This window comes from Lonchura striata, chromosome 19, assembly GCF_050655825.1.
Source record: "Lonchura striata isolate lonStrDom1 chromosome 19, ASM5065582v1, whole genome shotgun sequence".
Lineage (NCBI taxonomy): Eukaryota > Metazoa > Chordata > Aves > Passeriformes > Estrildidae > Lonchura > Lonchura striata.
This window is the reverse complement of record NC_140721.1, coordinates 10,705,836-10,724,060: the sequence shown is the minus strand read 5'-3', so window position 1 is coordinate 10,724,060 and position 18,225 is coordinate 10,705,836. Positions and strand designations below refer to the sequence as shown.

Genomic DNA, 18,225 nt, shown 5'->3' with positions numbered 1-18,225 from the left:
TAAAGGAACAACAACCACATGCCTTGGAGAGACACACGAGCAGCTCAGGCTGGAGCCTCTGAGGACACCCTGGTTTTGCTGGAATCTCACTCCTGCCTGCTGCCCCTCAGTATTTAGAGAAGCACTTTTCCACCAGGCTCTGCCAGGTGATGCCTTTCCCAGGAATTTTCAGCTGGTGCCTGAACCCAGGGAATCGGTCCCCTCACTTGGTATCAGATTGATTTTGAAGACTGTGCTGTTCCCACAGTTTATGAGGGGTCCAAGGAGATGTGTTTGGGGTGACACCCTCCAGCTCCCAGCAGGGACCTGGAAGATGGTGATGCTTCAGAAACCCCCCAGCCCCGAGTCAACATCACCCGGGCTGATGGAGAAGGAGGCTCCAAGGCCGCCTCCTCTCCATCCCCAGAGGCAGATGGAAGTCCGCGGGCTGTGCCTGGGAGACGGAGCCGTTCTGCTCCCAGCGTGGCCCCCGGCCAAGCAGAACCCTTGGATTTTGCTCTGTGGATCCATCCAGCAGCCCCAGGGCTGTGAGCGACTTCCCTGGCGCTGAAGGCAGCTCAAAGCCTTGGATTGAGGGACAGAGTCTCTGACTCCAGTGTGATTTTCCCAACCAGGCCCAGTGATGCTTCCCCTCCCTCCCCATCCTTCCTCCCTCCATGGTGGGAATCTTCTCATTCATTAATAATCTGCTAATTATCCTAGCAGCTCGGAGCTGGGTTGCAGCATGGACAGAAAACCAGCTTTCCCTGCTGGCACCCACCCCTGGCTGTAATTAAAGAGGTGAGAGGGAGCCAGAACACCCGGGTCAGCCCGGAGAGCACAGCACGCGCCGGTCCGACAACCAAAGTGGGCTGTTCCGAGCTGGCCTCGGGGAGGGAGGGCAGCACTCTGGGCTCAAACCGGGCAAAAGGAGATGAAGTAGAAGAAGTAGAAGAAGTAGAAGAAGTAGAAGAAGTAGAAGAAGAAGAAGAAGAAGAAGAAGAAGAAGAAGAAGAAGAAGAAGAAGAAGAAGAAGAAGAAGAAGAAGAAGAAAGATGTGCTCCTTGTTTCCATTGTTTTCCCTTATTTGAGCTCAAAATCTGCACCAGGGAGGGCTCCATGGAAACCCTGCTCTTTGTCCCCTCTTTCCTTGTTTTTGGGAAAGCTGGATGGGAGGCTGGCACCATGTCTTGGCCATCCCTGACCTGCTGAGCAGCCTGAGGGCCACTGAGAGCCCAGCCTGTTGCAGATGAGTGTTTTCATGGAGGACTGGAGAGCAACTGGATCTGGAGCTGAAGGAGGGACCAGCGTCACTCGCACGCTGCCGGTGCCAGGCTGTCTCCCCACTGCCTTGGCACCAGCAAGTGGCCTCCAAATCCAAATGGAATTGCTTTCCTGCTCACAGGATGCAGGCAGGAGCCTGAGGACCCCATCTTGCAGAGATGGGCTGGGGTGACGCAGCCCTTCCCCTTCCCCACCACCCTGGGTGACGCAGCCCTTCCCAACAACCCCGCTCCACCCAGGTCTGGCACGGGGAGGGCATTTGGCCACTGGCACAGGGTGGTGGGACAGAGGGACACGATCCTCCTCCTCCCACTTCTCTGGAGCGCTGGTAGAACACGAACTTTGCTCCGCGCACCCTCAGGAGCGCTCGGGCTGCCCTCGCCCATCCCGGTGCCTGCGGGATCCCCTCTCGCCACCGCCGTGCCTGCTGGAGGGAGCGTTGATTTCCAGCTCGCTGCTGCTGCCGGCGCAGCTCCCGGTGCTGCCGGATCCGGCCCCGCGGGCTGCCAGGATGCCCCCGACGGGCGGCAGGAGGATGCTGGCGCTGGCAGGCCCGGGCGGCAGCGCGGCGCTCCGGGGGCAGCAGCAGTGCCAAATTGGGGTTCTAGCCCTTTAAATCCGATCCGGTACTGCGAAAAAAAGGACGAGCGAGCAGGAGAGAGCCTTCAGACTCTTTTAATTAAAGCTTGTACCATATTCTGTATTCCCAAGTCACGGCAGCCGCCCGCGCTTCCCCAGGACACCTCGGGCTCCGTCTCCGGCACGGCATGGACGGGCAGCGCGGCTCGCCGGGCACCGGCGGCTGGAGGTACGCGCGGAGGGACGGGGCTGCGGGCACGGCTTCTCCCCGCTCCCGGCTGCCGGCCGGGAGCATCCCCCTGCTTTTCCCATGTGTTTGCCTTTGCCGGGGAGAAACTCGAACGCGTGGCTGCGGCTGACGCGGGGCCGGTGGCAGGAGGAGCCCTCCCACCGCGCACCTGGGGCCCGGGGCTGCCTGTCCTGCCACCGCCGCTCCCTTCCCTCTCCCTTCCTTCCCTTTTAAATAATTGAGCGCATGACCCAGAGTTGTGGCGTTTTTCCCTGGCTGCTTAAACCCCGGAGCTGCCGTTCAGCAGAAGATAAGTTGGGATGCCTGGCCCATAAATGAGGGCAGAAGTTGGTCCCCGGCGCGCTGCCGCCGCTCGGCTCCTCTCCGTCCCCCCGTCCCTCCCAGGTTAGGGGAGTTTTGCCACATCCTTCCATGCGCATTGCACTCGCAATGCAGAGCAGTTCTGGAGAGCCTCGCGGAGCGAATCCCGGGTTATTGGGAACGACAGCGTCGTTTGCACGCCGGAGTCTCCTCTCCCCAGCACTGTCACTCACCCCAGCCTTAGCTGGGCTGATAAATCGCCCTTCAGCAGGAGCTCTGTGCCCAGAGAACATTTAACTGTGAACTGCCCCACTCAGTCAGTGATTTTCCTCTCCCCCTCTCCTCCTTAACAGAGTGATTATCTGTTTATTCTTCCACGCAACGTGGCTTTTTCCTTAAATTATGGATTGTCGTTCCTCCATCCCCGTTTCAGGTGGGTGCATCTTTAAGGTGCCCTGACTGTAATGAGAGCCTGTTGGAGTCTTTGCAGCCGGGTCCCAGGTGAGGCTGGGTCCCTGGGAGCATCTCTCCCTCCGCGATCCATGCAGGAGAGAGGCTGTGCCAGCAAACATTTATCCTGGTGCCTATTGGAGGTTAATAACACTTTTGACAAATAGCAGCCTCCTCGAGGCTTGAAATAGGATTGGAAAAGCAGCCACTAATCTCCTTGAGAAGTGCTCGATGGTGGCCACCTCTCAGGAAATCAGGAGAGGAGCTGTTTATGTTCTGTGTGTTGTGGCGTTAGCACAGCAAAAAAACCGCTTTTCTTAATCCACCGGGAAAAACTCTGCTTCGCCTTCATCTCCCAGGATGGAGGTCTTGGGGAGGGGATCCTCTGAGCTCAGCATGGCCCAAAGTCCACAGGACCGTGGGGCTGCACAGCTGGGTCAGGAAAATGGGGGTTTTCTCCTCACCTATGGTATTTGCCATCAACGAGGGAGAGACGGGACAGAGAACTTGGAAGTGAGCAGAGAGAGCAGAGCCGTGGGTCAGAGAATGAGCGTCTGAGCAGCAGCACCTGCAGGGATCAGGTGGTTTGTGGGCAGCAAAACATTTTGCCTTGGGCAGTGAAAGAGTGAGACTTGGAGAGGAGGGGGCACAGAGCCCGCAAGGAAAAGCAGAGGTGCCAGGACACAGGGAAATCCACGGCACAGCTCCGTGCTGAACTCATGGAGTGAGGGGCAGTGCAGGCAGAGGGATGCTGGGCACCCCAGGGCTTTGGGATTATTGGTTTTCCCTGCTTTCTCCAGCAGCTCCCACCCCTTGGTAGTGCTTTAGCCATCTGTGACTTTGGCGACATTAGGAAGGAGCTGTGACCGAGAGGTGGGATAATGGCTCCATTGTTCCCAGCTCCAAGGGAAGAAAATTGACCTGGCAAGGAAACCTGAAAGTGCCTGAAAGTTAAAAAGCCCCGTTCCCATGGTCTGAGCAGGATTGCAGGCAAGCTCTTCTCGGGTGAGGCCCCTGGAACCTGTTCCCTCCATCCTGCAGAACTGGAGAACACCGAGCACGGTTTGCAAGCCACCAAAAAACACAAGCAGCGTGTTGAAAGATGAACAAAATGTGCATCTTTTTTCAGCAAAGCAGCTCAAGCACACGGAGGGTGGGGAGTAATTATTTATAGTGCCATCAGCAGAAATAATAGAATGAATTGAAGGGCTGAAAAGTTTTGCTGACTCTCAGGGAATGCGTCCTGGCACGGACGGATCATTCCCGGGCCCAGCCCTTCGTATCTCCAGTGCTCCCAAGAGCAGCCTGGAGACACAGCAGAGCCTGGGATCCAGGGAGAGCTGCTGGGAGCTGATCCCAGTGGGAGGATGGAGCTTCGGTGGCAGCTCCCACCTCCCTGCCGAGCCTGCTGGGCTGCCCGAGCCCAGAGCCGCGTCCCGCTGGATGCCTGAGCACGGGAGGAGCGGCGCGCCGCGAGGGGAAGGGCTGGGTGCCCAGGTTTGGCTTTTCTATTTCATTCTGGGAGCACTGAGATTAAGAAGGGAGGTGAGGGGATGTTTTTTAGATTGGCAAAACTGTTTTGTGCTCTGCAGTGGAGCTCGGAGTGCAGGGTTTCAGTCACTCCTGAGCCCAGCGTTGGGAGGACTGGCAGGCATGGACAGGGAATGGCTCACCTGGAATCTATCACTCACCTTAAAGGTGATCTGCACCAGGGTTTCTTTTCTAAAGGGAGATAATTGAGTTTGAACTCCTCTTTGTGGGGATGAAAAGGCCTCATTGCATTTCCCCCCCTTTTCTTCACCCAGGAATGGTGAGGTGTGCCAAGCTTGTCCCTCCCCATCTGGGCTGATGTTGGAGGTGGCCACTGAGGCTGATGCAGGTGGGAAGGGTGAATTTGAATCCTGATTGAGCAGCAGGCTCTGAGCAAGTGGGGCAGAGTCACCAGTGTTCCCCAGGGACAGGCTGGACTCTGTGGGACAGGTTCTGAGCAGCCCCAGAACCCTTTCCCTTCCCCAGGCTGCTTGATAGCTCCACCAGGGACCATCCCCAGGTGGGCACAAAGGGCTGACTTTAAAGGTCCCATCAGGTCTTTTGCTCCGTCTTGCCCTGCCTGTCCATCTCCAACCAGCTGAGATTTTCCTGCTCCAAACTAGAGCTGATTTTCTGAGGAAAAGGCAGGAAAATAATTCTATTTTTATTGTCAGCAATAACCTTTCCTACCTCCTTGACTCTGTAGAGTGGAAAGAGCCCAGGCACAGAAGGCAGAGCTCACATTTCTGCTTTCCCTTTGCCAGTCACCTTTAAACAAAAGGAACCCAGCAGGATTTCTGGAGCAGGAAGAGACCAATATGGATCTGGTGGAGATAAAACCTAAATTTACTACTTCAAGCTGCTAGAATCTAATAGATTCTTCTATTTAGAGCAAGGGATGTTTGTCAAGCCCATTCTCCAACACTGGCAGGGTATTGCAGTTGGAATTAGTCTGATAAATTAAAAGCAGTCTGAAGAAGTCTGAAGTTGTAAAAACACAGCATATGAGTGAAATTGCATGGTTATTGAGGGAAATGCTTGTGGGAGAGACACCAGCACGGTGTGTCAGGCTGGGGATGGCAGGATCCAGACATGGACCTGCAGGGATGGGTCATCCTGATCGTGGGCATCTGTTGTGGTCATCCAGGTGTTTTTGCTGGGCTCGGGTGGCCTTTAGAGCAGGTTCATCCACATCACGCTCTGTTCTTGTCTTCTTTGATGTTTTTACACTTTTTTTTTCCCCTCCTTCAGGATATGTTTTAGCCTTTTGAGCTAAAAGCCACTCCCAGGGCATTATTTTAAGCCCCCACTTGAATGGAAGGAGGTGAGAGGCTGCCTAGACAATGCAAACCTTGTGTTCCACGGTCACCCAGAGACTGCCAGAAATCCATGTCTGCTGGAGGCTGGCCTTAACTAGAGTTAAATCATGTCGGGAGCCTTGGGGATCCTTGAGAACAGATTTTCAAGAAAGTAATGTATAGATGTTGCCCAGTTTGATGCAGGTTTCACCCTTTAAATCCTCTTGTGCCCAGAACTGACTGACTCTGGGTCGCTCCTGGCTCCAGCCAAAGCCTGGACTTCAGTCTGAGACCTGCCCAAGTGCTCTGGGAGCCTCAGGCACTGTTTCAAAGGGGATTAATAAACCCTCAGGAGCTGCTGATGCTTCACTGGGAGTTGGCAGGAGGCCCCTGCTGATTTTGGAAAGGTTTCTCCTGGAGGCTCCACTGCAGGAGCAAAGGGAGGAAGGGGCTGGCACCCCCAGAGCTGCAAATGAAACAAGAACCTATGCAGAGTGTTCTTTTATTTCTGCTGCCTCATAAATCCACGGTGGCAAAGCAGCCTAGAGAGCTGGGAAGGGATTAACTTGGGAAGAGAGAAGGTCCCCCAGGGGTTAAGCACAGAAAGCTGCTGGTTCTTCAGAGCAAGGAGCTGCCCTGAAGCTGCTGCTGATGAGGAGGAGTCACCCGGCCTGGCTGCCCCGGGGATGTTTGTGGCTTGTAATGATCTGCAACCCCCCTGACACCTCAGCTGGCTCCAGGCCTGGGGAGAATGTCACAGAATCCCAGAATGCCGGGCTGGGCCAGGCAGGGAGGGAGCCCAGAGGTGCCTGTGCCACCTCCCTGGGTGGCATCCCAGAGTCCAGGGCACAGCATTGTGTGCAGAGGCTGGGCAGGATCCCCGCTGAGGGAGACTCCAGCCCCTCCCTGGGCAGCCTGGGCAGGGCTGGCACTGCCCAGGGCAGAAGTTGTGCCTCCTGTGCAGGGGCAGCTCCTGGGCTCAGCCCTGCCCGTGGCTCTGGTGCCACTGCTGGGCCCCGGAGCAGAGCCTGGGCCCTGCTCTGCCCTCCCTGCACACAGGGACAGCCAGGCCTGAGGGCCCCTCTCAGCTGGGGCTCCTCTCCAGCCCGAGCAGCCCCGGCTCCCTCAGCCTTTCCTGGCACAGAGATGCTCCAGGCCCTCCTCATCCTCACACCTGAGCTGGCCCCGCTCCAGGAGCTGCTGTCCCTGAGGATGCAGGGCTGGACACAGCACCCAGAGCTGCCCCAGGGCTGGGATCCCTCCCTGACCCTTTGGCAAAGTGGCAGCATGGGCAGATGTCAGAATCTGAGCTATTGATGATCCTGACACTGTAAAAGTCTCTGTCTTTCAGCCCCGCTGCCAAAGCAGAAGTCATAATTGGTCTGTGCTGGTTCCAGGTTGTTTATTCTGTTTATCTCTAACATGTTCTGCTGCCCTGCCCAGCTCTGTCCTGCAGGGCAGCGTGTGGGGCTCTGCCCTCAGTGGGATGTGACAAACATTCAATACCAGAAACTCCCTGGGCTGGATTTACAAGAACGTGCCAATATCTGTCACCTACGTTGGACAGTGTGTCCCCAGCCTGAACCAACAGAAAAATGCCAACATCACAGTGAAACATGGAGGGCATGAAGAAGGAGAAAAAGGACAAGACACACCCAATTTCCTTCATCTTGTCCCCTTTGGACCCCTAATCTAGAATCCTAACATTTTACTTTTGCACCCGTGCCATGCTTAATTATTACTGATATCAAACACTCAGAGCTGGTAATTCATGCTGTAAGATTGAAAACTCTTTTCCATGGACAGAGATCACAGCCAGTGTCTCTGGGGGCTCTGTCCAGGGGGTTCCTGACCCCTGCCAGGGTCCCAGACCTGCCAGGGCAGCCAGAGGGAAGCCCTGGATTCCCACAGGCAGAGATCCACTGTCAGTGGTGGCTCCTGGGAAGGGCAAAATTCCTCTGTCCTGGTGATGGACAGGAGGGTGTTATGCTATGTGACTGTCACACGTGTTAACTGCTGTCACATGGAGCTGTGACAATGCGAAGCAGCCTATGTTGGGTGGCACTGTCCCTTGGCATCTCAGTCCATGTGGAGCTGGGTTGCTTTGGTAAGTTCCTCTCAATGAGTTCACATGCAAAATCCCATTTTCTGGAACAAAAGGTGCAGATCCCAGTGCTGTTGTAATGCAAATGACATCAGTGGGACTAATTAAAAAAAACCAAAAAAACAAAACAACAAAAAAAAAAGAAAAACCCAGAGAAAAGCCTGAAGGGGCAAGACCCCAGTCAGCTGCACCCCAGCACAGCAGGAGTCCCACTGTTCCCATCCCATGGTGCCCACAGCTGTTCCAAGCTCCTGATGAATTCACAGTGGAAATTTGATCCAGGCAGTTTGGATCATCCATAAAAACAAGCTGGAAGAGTGGGTGGATTCTTTTATCCATGAGGTTGTTTTATGGATTGAAATTGCAGTTTTGTCCCCTGATCTGATTGAAGCAATAGTGGGATATTTGGGATATTTGGTAAATATCCTGTTCCCTCCTGGAACAAAAGCTGTAAAAGAGGCTTTTTCTGGGATGCAGGAAAGAGATGGATCTGTGGAAAATGCTGTCCCTGCTGTTTCCAGCCGAGCTGGACTGTGTGGAAGGGTGGGTGATGAGGTGCTAAGGGCTTATTCCTGTTCTGGCACTAAAGGCAAGGGGGCTGCACCTGGGGTCTCATTTAATGCTTGAGAAAACCACTGCAGAGAGACTGGGAGCAGCCAGAGGCTCCAGGAAACCCTGGACAGCCCTTCTGGTCCCTTTAGGAGCACTGACCCTATTTTGGCTGTGTGCTCTGGATCCGAGCAGGACCCCCCAAACTGCTCCAGGGTCAGGTACCAAGAGTCAAAGCCACTGCTGGGGGCAGTGCAGGTGTCCCTGCCCGGGCAGGAGGGGAATGAGACAGGCTTCCCCAACCCAAACCAGCCTGGGATCCGTGAGAAGCCTCGGCAGTGCCGTGCTGCTTGTGTGGAGGTGCAGGCTGGATGAGAGGAGACGCTGTGTCCGTGTACATCCATGATTCCAGAGAAGCTTTGCAGTGGGGTTGGAAGGAAACACAAGGTTCCCCATGGCCTTTCCTTGTCCCCTCTAGGCACCCCCTTCATGTGTTCTCGTGTGCCTCTGGAGAGAAAACACCGAAATAAGGTTGGTTTATAAAAATGAAAGGCAGGGTGAGAGAGGCAGCTGTGAGGGGAGTCCAGAGCTGGCAGCCCCTGGTGCTGAGCTCTGTGTGGGATGGAGAACATCCTTTGCATGGGTGTTTGCACAGCACAGCAGGCTCTGGTCCAACATCAGAGCCCAGAACTCCCTCTGGGACCTGGAGAAACCTGCCAGGTGCCTTCCCTCCTCCCTCCCTGCCACCCCTCAGGCCACTACCCCAGGCAAGCTCATCAGAGTCCCTTAAAGCGATTTGGTTTTGGTGATGCCATGCCTGAGAGTCACCCTAAAGGGTTTGAAAGAACAGATTAGCTGAGTTTCAGAGTGTGAATTATGAAGAGAACCTCTTCTGTGCAAAGCACAGGATCACTAGTGATGATTCACTGGGCTTCTTCTTGACCATTAGTTAAACACTTTGTGTCCAAACTGTGATCCACATAAAATTGCTGGAACATGTCTTGCAGTTCTCAGTGTCCAGAAGCTCCAGGAGGAAGCATTTGCTTTTCTGGCAGTAGGAAAAAAGCCACAGTGACTCAGGGCATTGGTATTGGAGCTGCATCCTTGGGACTCTCTCTAGTGAGGACAAATTCCCCTCTCACCTCATCTCCTGAAGAAGGGCAAGTGCAGCGCATTCCTCCTCCAGCTTCCCAGCTCCTCTCAACCCCTGCTGAAAACTTCCTGAGCTGAAGGCTGTCTGTCACTCTCAATGCATTATTTTATCTCTTTTGAGCACTTGATGTCTTCCAGGAAAAATTCAACAACATAATTGGGCACAATTTGCAAAAACACTTCCTCTGCCTTTTTCTTTTTTTTTGAAATAATTTCTTGGTAATTTCCTTGTGTATCTCTTCTGTCTGGTGCTGTGAGAAACACGAAGTGTTTGTTCTCTATTGCCTTTGCTCCGTGATGTTGAGGACGTGATAAAACTCTGGTTTAAATAAGTGTTTCCATATCCTTTTCAAGCATCTCTTTGCCAGACTGAAGGGCCCTGACTTCTCAATCTGTTTCTGTGCAGAATTCACTCTCTGTCTCTGTCCAAGCTCCTTTCCCTCCTCTCATTCTTCCTCGTTCTGTTATCTCCCTTCCCGAGTGCTCCGAGCAGGGATTTGTTCATCCTGCAGGTGCACAGCAGAGCCAGGCAGCAGCACAGTTCCAGTTTGCTCTGTTTCTCTGACAGAAACCTCTCACACTGGATTTTCCTGTGGCTCTTTCCAAAGCAGCCTCCACATCCCCCCAGTGACCCTTCCTGGCCAGCAAGGCCAAGTGCAGGGGAGACCACGGGACCTTTTCTCCTGAGCAGCATCTGGCACTGAAATTCAGCTCTTTGGACCTCAGACGCTGGATTTTGTTCGATTTTTGTGCAGCTGTTGCAGCAGTTCATGGTTTGCTCATCCTGCTTGACTCTGTGCCATTAAGGAAAGTTGTCAGTGCACTCACACACACCTCCAGTCCCCAGGTAATTTCCCAGTCATTGAGTGGGTCTATTTTACAGGGCTCTCTGGGGCTGCAGTGGGAGGTTGTTTCCATTATGAAAACTGACTGTTCATCTTTGTTTCTGCCTCCTTTCCCATCTCCTCCGGAATGAAAAGGAATGCAAACAATTCCCCGGCCCTTTCAGCCTCTCCTGAGCTGTGCTGGGTGCTCACCCATCCTCCACACCCCCCTGCCAGAATTCCTTCTGCTCCTGCTTCTGACCAGGCTGTGGTTTCACCTTTTGCAAGTGATTCTTCAGACTCCTTTTTGGCCGACCCCGCTGCTCCGAGCAGTTTGTCACACCCAGGGATCTCTTTCCTCCGTGGATACACTTTGAGCAGTGCCTTTTAACTCCCCTGCTCTGCTGGGTTGCTGCACAACCTTTTTTCCTTTTCCCTCTGGTTGGTTTAGCAGTCTGTGATTATTCCAGGTTTGCAACAGAGAGTTTAAAGCAGTTATTTTAATCTTTTAACTTCTCCTTTTTTATTTCTATTTGAGCAGCTTCTCAATTTTTAAGGTTATATAATTTTTTAAAAATTATATAACAATCGGTATAGTGTGTGTTGTGTGTTTCTCCATTTATACCTTTTTATAGTTAATATAAAATGTATGTATTTACTACAATACATATATAAATTCAGGTGTATATATACATATACATAGTCAGGTGTGTGTATATATATATATATATATATATGTATGTATGTATGTATGTATGTATGTATGTATACATATATATATTTCTATTTGCAGTTACAGGAGCAATTCTGATACCTTGGATTGTTCATGGCCATCTCAGAGCCAAACAGAATTTGTTTTCTGCTTCCAGAGTCGATGTTTTCCTACTCAACAGTTCTTTATTGTCCCCCAGCTCTGGCAAGGCCAGAGGGGCCCAGGGCTGACCCCAGATTTGAATTTTGACCCCACCAATATTAAGTGAAGTCATAATTAACCATCTCCACTTGTCCATTGATGGCAATTTCAAATCCCTTTCATTTTGAAGTCACTCCTGCATTGCTGTGACAGTGGTCAAATGAGAGGTGGCAGGACTATTCAAGCAGGCCTAAATTAAGTAATAATTGAAATGTTTGAAGGAAAATGAGAAATGGTTGTCAGGGTCAGCCTTAAATATGTCTTGCTAGCAACTTGCAGAAGAATTCTGATGAAAATTGCAGTGCTGTATGAGCCACGATTGGCTTTTATTTCAAAGTAAATAAGTTGAACAGGAGAGAAAGGGGGAGGACACACAAGAGCACAGTTAATAAGATGTATAATCAAATTAAAACTTTTGCACAGTGATATTGCATGAGGTAAAGCTTCAGAGTTTCAATATAAAATAGATTTTGTTTACCAAAACCCCAGAATGTTTGAAAGCACATTGGACTAATTTATAGGTCCCATGCTTTATGGAGTATTTATTTAATTTGGGAAAATGAGGCCCCTTTTGATAAGCAATAGCTCAAAGTGCTGCTGGAGAACAACAGCAGCATAGAAAAAGTTATTTTAGAGATCTCAAGAGTTGCCAGCCAAGTCCTGATTTAGAAAAAAACATAAATTCAAGTGCAATGACTTCAGTCAATGGCACGGGGCACGCACTGAGGTGCAGAGACTGTGTCCCTTTTTCTTGCAAATCCTTACGCATGTTTCCCCAGCCAGGAAAAGGAGCTCCTGATTTCCTCAGGAGCACCAGGAGCTTTGTGCTGTGCCAGCCCTGGCTCACTGAAATCACCTGGCACCCGTGCTCTGGGCTGGGAACAAGGTGGGCTTTGGGCACAGCTCAGAGCTGGTGGGCTTGGAGTTGTGTCCAACCTCAGAGACTCCATCAATGTGGTTCTGTAGCACAGGGCCACTTTCAGAGGAGCACTCCGAGATGCCAGGACAGGTGACAATGTTTTAGGTATTCACATCTGGATCCCAGTGCTTCCCTTGTTTCACAGGCTGGGATCAAGCCTTGGTGCTGTCAGAGCCCTGGGGGCAGTGCTCCTGTCCTGGGGCCACCCAGGAGGGATTGTCCTGCTCTGCTCTGGGCTGGGCCAGCCTCATCCCGAATGTTGTGTGGAGTTTGGGGCACCACAATGTAGGAAAGGCATGAATCCATTAAGGAAAGCCATGAATCCATTAAGGAAAGCCATGAATCCATTAGGAAGCATCCAAAGGAGGCCATGAAGAAAGTGAATGGTCTTGAGGAGAAGAGGAGCAGCTGAGGGCACTGGAATGTTCAGCTGGAGGAGACTGAGGGGAGACTCATCATGGTTCCATCGTCCTCATGAGGGGCAGAGGAGGGGCAGACACTGATCTCTGCTCTGTGGGACAGGGACAGGAACAGCTGGAGCTGGGCCAGGGCAGGTCAGGCTGGATTTCAGGAAAGGTTCTTCCCCCAGAGGGTGCTGGCACTGCCCAGGCTGCCCAGGGAATGGGCATGGCCCCGAGGCTGCCACAGCTCCAGGGATGCCCAGGCTGGGATTGTTGGGGTGTCTGTGCAGGGCCAGGAGCTGGGCTGGGTGATCCCTGGGGATCCCACCCCACTCAGGATATTCTGTGATTCTGACACCCTCAGCATCCTCACCTGGCTCCCACCCACACCCTGCCCATGGAGCCCATTTCAGCCCAGCCTCCTGCAGGTACCTTTGTTCCCACTCTGTCTCCTGGCTGCACCTCCACTGCAGCTTTGTTTCCATCTGCTCCTGACCGAGCTTTTTGGGTAGAGCTCAGATGGAATTTCTCCCTTTTCCAGAGCGTCACCAGTGCTCAGCTCTGCTCATGGAGTTCAGAGCCTGCAGGACCCTTGGGGAGAGCTCTCCCTGCTCTGGGACCAGCCTTGGGCGCTGCTTTGGTCGTTCCCACCATGGAGCAGATCCCCCTGTGCCCTCCTGAGCCAGCATTCCCAGCTGGAATCTCCCTGCTGGGTCAGTGTCACCATGAAGAGCAGCAGCCTGGGTTGGGATGAGCTTGGCTTCCCTGCTGGAATTTCCAGCAGCTGATGCTGCAGCCAGGAGCAGGATGTGGAGGTGGGATGGAGGAGGCCTCCTTGGCTGGCTGAGCACATCCATGCCCTCACATCCATGCCCTCACACTGCTGCTGAAGCCCAGCTGCAGCCTGGGCATCTCTGAGAGCCCAAAGCCTGGTTTGCAGCTCCCCTGGCCCAGGGGCTGCAGCTCTGAGTCAGGGCAGCTCTGCCATTCCCCAGAGCAGCTCTGCCATTCCAGGACAGATCTCTGCCATTCCAGGACAGATCTCTGCCATTCCAGGACAGCTCTGTGCCATTCCCCAGAGCAGCTCTGCCATTCCCCAGAGCAGCTCTGCCATTCCAGGACAGATCTCTGCCATTCCAGGACAGCTCTCTGCCATTCCAGGACAGATCTCTGCCATTCCAGAGCAGCTCTGCCATTCCAGGACAGATCTCTGCCATTCCAGGACAGATCTCTGCCATTCCTGAGCATCTCTCTGCCATTCCACACTGATTTCCCTGCTCTCCAGCCTGGCCATGCTCACAAACCCCTGCTGCATTCTGGCTTATAGCCCAGCCTGCCAGGTTTGGACCTAAACCCCGTTCACCCTGTTCCTCTTTGGTCCTTCTGCTCGTGCTTCATTCCTGCCTGGGGCTTTGAGGACAGGAGCCTCTTGCTCTGCACAAACTTCCATCTTCCCAGCAGAAGCATTTCCAGGGAATTTGCTGCAGCACACGGCAATTATGTGACGGAAGTCGGGTGAAAGGGAGCAGGAATAATTTGCAAGTTCTGCCAACAAAATCTCATTCATTTGTGTTGTTTTTTTTTCTTCCCCGTACCTTGGCAAGACTCTTTCCTGTTTTTCTTTCATTCCATGGCAAATGCACAATAGGAACAGGAGGTCAATCACTGGGAATTGTCAATTTATAATTTTTCTGACGTTGCCAGTTGCTTTTTCTAAAGACCATGAGCAGTGTGTAAAGCTCTTGTTGGGTAACAGACATAATTGGATGATTTCTAAATTTCCAAGAGCTTTTAGGTAGTCAGCACACTCCTTCCCTAATATCCTGTGGCTCTGGTTTTGTGCTAATAAACTGAATTGTTTAAGTCAAATTGACCCCAGAACTGCCACCCTGCAGATTTTGGGAACAGGATAAATATGCAAAAAATAGCAGCTGGAATGGAAGATTCTGTGAAAGAATCCCAGGATGTCAAAAATAATATTTTTGTCTAAATCCTTCCAGCAAAGCTAAGAGGATCAGCCCAGGTACAGGAGAAGGAATAAGAAATGACTGCTACAGATCCAGGAGGTCAGATAAGCATGGCTTAGTGAACAGGGAAAATATGCCTGTAAAAGTAAAAATGTGTGAACTTTCAGCTGGGTGGGGTGGAAAAAGGTGGCTACAGGGAGGGAAAAAAGAAAGTTTGGGTCAAATTCTGCTGAAGTTGGCACCTCTTTTCCTCTGCCAAAATGATCCCTTCTGGTTTAGGTCAGGAAGAGGTTTGGGAGTAGCAGAAGCAGTTTGGATTTGGTGATTTCAGATTTAGAGGAATTGTTCACTTAATTATTTTTTTAGCAGATCATTTTAATTTGCATGGGAAGCCGTGCAGTGGGGAGAGTGCAGAGCTGAGCCCAGCCTGGGCTGGGAACATCCAAGGCAGCAGGGTCTGGAGACTGGATAAACCCAAATCCCAGCCCAGCTCCAGGCTCTGTCCATGCTCCCCTTCCGAGGTCTCCCAGGCACAGGCTGTGCTCCGTGGTTCTTGACCACACGGAAATTGCATTTTGCAGTCCCAAGGCTCAGCTTTGGTGCAGCAGGGAGGCAGGAGCTGGGATGTGGTGCCTGGAGGCAGCTCCCTGCTCCTTTTGAAGCCAAGGCTTTTCCCTGCAGTGCAGTCACCTCCCAGCATGTCTTTGCGGAGGGTTTGCCCTGTGTGCATCACTGAACGTGGAGAAACCCCAATTTCCTGCCTGGTTTTCCCTGTGGGATGAGATGTGGGAGCTCTGCTCTGCCCTAGGGCTGTTCCTGGGCTGGAGCTGGAGCAGCTCCTGAGCTCTGAGCGCTGCAGCTCTGGCCCTGCTCTCTGCTGTGCCCAGTCCTGGCTGCACCCAGAGCCACCCAGGGCCACCTCCTCGCCCTGCTGGCCTCTCCCCTTCTGGGCAGATCTTCCTGCCAGGAAATGAAGAGGTTCTCCCCAGCCCCCATCGTTTGTCAGGTTTGGGTTTTCCATGCTGGATTAAAGCCACAGAGAGGTTTGGGACTGAATCAAGATGATCTTTGGGTTCTGCTAGGACGATGAGAGAGTGAGATCATTTGTGTGATCCATTAATGTACCCCTGGATAGGCTGGAGGTGGCTGGGGAACTTTGCCTCTCCTGTACTTGATGTGAGTTGTGCCTGAGTGTCTCAAGAATATCCTGTGCATGCCTGTGTGTCCCAGCTTCAGCCTCACCTTTACCTGTTGCCCAGCCCGAGTCCCACCTGGAAACAGCAGGGAGCATCCAAGGCACCATTCTGGAGTGGAGTGCTCATGGACCTGCCCTCCATCCCCACAGGAACAGAGCCACAGGCAGCCTTCCTGCATTCTGCCAAGTGCCAAGGGCCTTCCCTCAGCCCGTGAGGGCAGCTCAGGCATTCAGGATTAAATCCTACCATGGAAGTGCCTGCAAGCCCTGTTGGACATCTTGGAAATGACTGAGAGACCTGCTAATGGAGGTGTTTTGGGATGAAGGTTACAATGATCCACTGTCTCCCTCCCCTCCTCTCTGCACTTCCCTAACCCTCTCTCTATCTGTGACCCTCTCCACCAGCCTCTGCCTTTCCTGGAAAGACAAATGAGATGTGAAAGGCAAGAGGCACTGGGGAATGTGGGAATGCAGCTGGCTCAGCATCAGTCCAAGCTGTGGCGTGAGGGAGCCCTGAGCCCCAGCCAGCCCTGCCCGGTACCTGCTCCCAGCCCTTCTCCAGAGGTGAAGTCTGGAGCAGCTGCTCATTTCCACTTAAGCTCTGGGGTTTGGGCTATTAATAAGCCTGGAAAATAACCACATGTTCCCTGAATTATGTAACAGATGTTAAATTCCCTGGGATGAAGAGGTGTCAGCCTGATGGAAGAAGTGATGTGAGGACCTTTCTTTTCCCTTGGAGCTGGGTTTCTCAGCTTCTGAGCAGAACCGATTATCAGAGAAAAGAAAGTCGTGTCACGCCCGGGTTGGATTAGCCCCATCCTTTGCTCCTGCCCGTGTTTGTGCTCCTCCTGCCTCTCCCCGGCAGCACATTTTTGGTGACAAAGTGTCACCCGAGAGCCGTGGGGATGTGCTGGGGTGAGCTCCGGGAGTCACCATCGGCGCTGGCTCCTTCCACCGGCACAGAGCGAGGAGGAGGAGAGGGAACCCAGGGCCAGCGAGGGGACTGGGCAGAAAATGCCTTCCCAATGAACCCTTTCAGGGACACAGCGGCCACCGAGGTGTTCACAGCCTCACTGGGGTGCTGTGAGATAGGCTGGAGTGAGGACACAGGAGGTGTCTTAGGGAGGGGGTTAAAAAGGGTCTCATTCTGTCTTCTCTTTGATAATTTTTATTTTTAGGGTTGTTGTTCCCAATTTTCCTCTCTCCCAGAATGAGCATGCCTGGGGAAAGGCCCTCAGCAGTTCAGGATGGTGTTTAACCACGCTGGAGCTCTTCCTAAGATCCCTGCTAGGGCACTTGGCATAAATATTGAGGCCACACCTCGAGGATGAGGCACCTCCAGTCCTATGTCCTGTTCTGGGCTGCTCCAAGGAAGACCCTGGAGGGCTGGAGCGTGTCCAGGGCAGGGAACGGAGCTGGGAAGGGGCTGAGCCCCAGGAGCAGCTGAGGCAGCTGGGAAGGGGCTCAGCCTGGAGAAAAGGAGGCTCAGGGGGACCTTGTGGCTCTGCACAGCTCCTGACAGGAGGGGACAGCCGGGGGGTCGGGCTCTGCTCCAGGGAACAGGGACAGAGGAGAGGGAACAGCCTCAGGCTGGGCCAGGGCAGGCTCAGGGTGGACACCAGCAGGAATTTCCCCATGGAAAGGTGCTCAGGCATTGGAACTGCCCAGGGAGGTTTGGAGTCCCCATCCCTGGAGGTGCCCAGGGAAGGGCTGGAGGTGGCACTGAGTGCTCTGGGCTGGGGACAAGGTGGGGCTGGGGCACAGCTGGGACTTCATCCTGGAGATCTTTTCCAAGCTCAGTGATTCTGGGGTTGGAAGATGAAGGGGAGCAGCTGAGCAGTGCCTTGGGAGAGCCGTGCCTGGCTGGGGATTGGAGACCTGGGCTCAGAGGTGCCACATTCTCCACGGGTGGAAATAACACAGCGAGACAGAAAGCAGAGACACCGAACAGCCACTCTCCAGGAGGAGCTGCTCAGGTTTCATTTCTGATCTGCTCCGGCATCTCCTGTTTCTCACCCGCTGGCAGGACAGCAGCAAACCCCTGCTCAGGCACAGCCAGGGACCAGGACAGGTCCTGAGCACGGGGACAGGTCCTGAGCATGGGGACAGGTCCTGAGCATGGGGACAGGTCCTGGGCTTGGGGACAGGTCCTGAACATGGGGACAGGTCCTGTGCTTGGGGACAGGTCCTGTGCACGGGGACAGGTCCTGAGGATAGGGACAGGTCCTGAGCTTGGGGACAGGTCCTGAGCACGGGGACAGGTCCTGAGCATGGGGACAGGTCCTAAGCACGGGGACAGGTCCTGAGCACGGGGACAGGTCCTGAGCATGGGGACAGGTCCTGAGCACGGGGACAGGTCCTGAGCACGGGGACAAGTCCTGAGCATGGGGACAGGTCCTGTGCTTGGGGACAGGTCCTGAGCTTGGGGACAGGTCTGTGCTTGGGGACAGGTCCTGAGCACGGGGACAGGTCCTGAGCACGGGGACAGGTCCTGTGCACGGGGACAGGTCCTGAGCATGGGGACAGGTCCT

The 18,225-nt window shown here is 53.4% G+C and overlaps 1 protein-coding gene across 2 annotated transcripts in view; it reads left to right on the top strand.

The window, feature by feature from the left end:
- The first annotated feature begins 1,706 nt into the window (after positions 1–1,706).
- Positions 1,707–18,225, top strand: part of CALN1 (calneuron 1) — a 150,834-nt gene continuing 134,315 nt past the window's right edge. The window contains exon 1 of one of the 2 annotated variants that reach the window (XM_085557124.1): positions 1,707–2,071. The gene's annotated coding sequence lies outside the window, so the exon portion shown is untranslated. Of the gene's footprint in view, positions 2,072–4,132; positions 4,340–18,225 lie in introns of those variants that run through there. The other variant, XM_085557125.1, reaches the window with a different exon arrangement.